Consider the following 3,696-nt stretch of genomic DNA (forward strand, 5'->3'; position numbering starts at 1 on the left):
GAAAAAGAACAGACCCAAAATAGCCAATGTAATCCTTTGCAAGAGTAATGAAGGAACCATCACAATACCAGACCTTAAACTATAATACAGAGTTATAGTAACAAAAATGGCATGGTATTGGCACCAAAATAGACATAAGACCAATGGTACAGAATAGAAGACACAGAGAAAAAAACACCTAAATAAAGTTATCACATACTAGACAAAGGCACTAAAAGCAGTACTCTTTAAGAATTGTAACATCCTTGTTTCTTTCCCCCTAAAGCAAAATAAGGTGACTTTTACCTTTGTTTCCTCTTTCAGTTTTCATGCTTATGGTGTTGTTCAGGTCTGAGTTTCAGGGAGAGATACAAGGATAATTACACAGATGGAACAAATTCATACAAGGGAACTTGATCTAAAATCCATTGCATGAATAGTGTAAGAAAAACTTGGAGATGGAAGCACCTCAATTTGAACAATTTTGCTTTAGTAAATGGAACTCTGTGGGTTTCTCCATCATGACCAAAATATCTCTTTCCTTTATAATCCTCAGTTATTATTATATAAGCATTTCTCTAGGGAGCAAATGAAGGATTCTGGAAGCACACTGCCATTAACTCCTGTCTCCAGAACATGGGTAGCTGATCCTATCTCTTGTATTACATTGTAGATCTTCTGCAGGAATCATGTGTTGAGCATCATCCACAGCATCTAAGTCTTTGGATAAAACTTTATATATTTTGTTGTTCCAGCAGTATTAAGACACCCACTAAAAGATGAAAATAACAGATTTGAATATTAGAAGTTGATCTCCTTAAATAACATAGCACATATTTATCAAAATATTAGAAAGTTGTATCATATACATATATATATTTAATATAAATATTTTTCTTCTTTAAAATTATCATTTTTTTCTTCCTGAATTTCATTTTATACTGATAAAGATTTACCTTGCCCATCCAGGAGTTTATAGATTGAGACATTTGCAAAGTTTCTGGTGGATTATGAACAAGAACTGTGGAAGGAGAGAACTGAAGAAATATGAACTATATATCAGATGCTCCAGTTAGGAAGAGAACCTCTGAGTTCTCAGTCCTGGTTATATGAAAATGTATGAGAGAAAATTATGGAGCAACTGACCAAATAGCCAGCCATGGAAGGAAATATCAGTGTGGTCCTTCAAATTACAAAGTATAGTTTAAAAAAGATTATGACTGTGTTAAGACACATCATCCAATGGCTACCAGAACCAACTCTCTTGGCATCTTTTGCATTGTGATGGATTCCTGGTAACCTGGGTTCTCTTTTAATATCCATATTAGCAAGCCCACCATTCATCACTGACTCTTAATCACCATGAAGCTATCACTAAAGGATCAGAATTGTTGTCTGAGGTATGTTGAAGGTGTAAGAGACCTGGGGTTGTCTCAGAAGACCCTTCCAAGGTTTCAGAATCCATGCTGTTAAATATGATATTCCAATTCATTTATCATGAGAATATCTGTAATAATCTGTAATATCTCTAATATCCTTAATATGCAATATTTTCCTATTTTTTTATTTGTCATTGATGTCAGACATTTAAAGTGACTTAGAGAAGCTGTTACATATATTTTGGAATGTTTCAGTCATTTTTATATTCATTTATTTGCTTGATACTATTATTTAATCTCATTTTTTATATATCTAAGCTACATGTTTTTTCTAATATCAAAGGTATACATTTTCCTAATACACAGAATCTAATCCATAAATATTTGGATCTGATTTGAGACTCTATAAAGCCAATGATAGGGAAAAACTATAAGCAAGAAAAATTATTAAATTGAAAATTCACCAACAATTTAGGAATTAATATACAGTTTTCTTTTATTCTGTAATAGGCACTGATCTCGCTGCTTATTTTTCAACAGTTATGGGAGAAAATGTCTCTCCAAAATTCTTCTTGACAACTAGATAAACTTTTCTTTCCTCCTTCAGTTAATTTTAAGTTATTTTTTTGATAATTGATTACATAAAACTATTACTTATAATTGATTATCACAAATTATACCTAGTGGTCACCTAGAATAAAGAATAGTTGGCATCCCAAACCTGAGTGGGCTTCTCTATGTCACTCAAGCACCAGGTTACCCTCTGCTGTTGGTGGTGATAGTTTTAAGACTCAATGTTTTGGGGGAATCCCTGTCTCTTCACATTCCAGACAGGGACTATATGATTTTTCTGTGGATTCACTTCTGGAGGGCGGAAGTCCCAGTAATCACCCACAGAGGGAGGAAGTGAGTTCACTGGGGAGGAATGTGGCCCAAGCACCTGCCTAATGATCTGCATCTCTGCTGTTGTTAGTGCTTCATTTTGCAGGTGTTTCTGTGCCCACAATGAGGTGAGCCCTCTCTTCTTCCACTTTTAGTTTTCATTTCTCAGAAAGAGCTGAGCTGAGGTTAAAGGAGAGGTCTGCACCACCTTCAGAAAGGGAGAGATTTGCATAGAGACATCCCACTTATAGGATCACAAGGACAGATAAGAAGGGTTGGTGGGCTCAGTTCTGGCTGAGGGCTCATGAAGGAGAGCCTGGGGGCATTGTCACCATGGCCTGGGCTCATGTTCTCTTCACAATCCTCATTCACTGCACAGGTGGCTGTCTACAGGGGATTCTTGAGGGCACCTAGGCTGTCACCTAGGATGATATCTTCTCAACCCTTCCTGGGAAGGAGGATCTGGTCTAACCTCACTGATCTCTATGTTACTTTCTTCTTCCAGGGTCTTGGGCCCAGTTTGAATTGACTCAGCCTCACTCTGTGTCGGCATCTCCAGGGAAGACAGTCACCATCTCCTGTACACGCAGCAGTGGCAATATTGGGAGCAAATATGTGCACTGGTACCAACAGCGTCAGGGCAATGCTCCCAGCACTGTGATCTATAAAGATGATAAAAGACCCTCTGGGGTCCCTGATCGGTTCTCAGGATCCATTGACAGTTCCTCCAACACAGCCTCCCTGTCTATCTCTGATCTGCAGATTGAGGATGAGGCTGACTACTACTGTCAGTCTTCTGATAGCAACTATAATCACACAGTGCTCCAGACACATGGGGAAGTAGGACAAAAACTCCCCAGAGTGTCGTCAGTCTGAGTTAACCACTAACATGTTCCAATAGTGAAGGTTGCTCCCTGCTGCCTCCTTTTTGAATGTTGGAGTTTGAATTGTCTGCTCATGACTTCCTCACTGTTCCTTCAAAACATCTTGATGACTTATATTCTCATAGATCCAAAATCAATCCATGGAAGACATGCAACTTAAACATGGATTCTGAACCACAACTCTATTGATAATTTTTGTTGGGAACTGTCCTGCACATGATAAAATATTTAGCAGCATCTCTATCTTATAAACACTCAATTCGATTAACATTCTTCTCTCAATTTTTACAACAAAATAGTTCTAAATAGTGCCAACTGTTTCCCTCCAGGAAGCAAATGCAGCATTGAATGAGACCACACAGTTCAAGAGCTTGCCATTAGTTATATAAAACTGGTGACTTTGAATCTTGTTTATGGCATTCACTGTTCAAATGTGTAGATTTTTATATCTCTGAGCTTCTGATCCCCACCTGTAGAACAAATTATTATGACAGAATTCAAATGAATATTTTGATAATTGAATAGTGTTCTAAGTAACATGAGAATAGATTCTGTATAGTATAGAAGCCCCA

At 37.4% G+C, this 3,696-nt stretch overlaps 1 long non-coding RNA gene across 1 annotated transcript; it reads left to right on the forward strand.

Annotated features, from left to right (window-relative positions):
- Positions 1 to 2,433: 2,433 nt before the first annotated feature.
- LOC114106480 (uncharacterized) lies at positions 2,434 to 2,845 on the forward strand. Its single transcript, XR_011706755.1, has 2 exons — positions 2,434 to 2,619; positions 2,746 to 2,845. It is a non-coding gene; the product is annotated as an uncharacterized lncRNA (long non-coding RNA).
- Positions 2,846 to 3,696: the final 851 nt, after the last annotated feature.

Source organism: Marmota flaviventris, chromosome 1, assembly GCF_047511675.1.
Source record: "Marmota flaviventris isolate mMarFla1 chromosome 1, mMarFla1.hap1, whole genome shotgun sequence".
Lineage (NCBI taxonomy): Eukaryota > Metazoa > Chordata > Mammalia > Rodentia > Sciuridae > Marmota > Marmota flaviventris.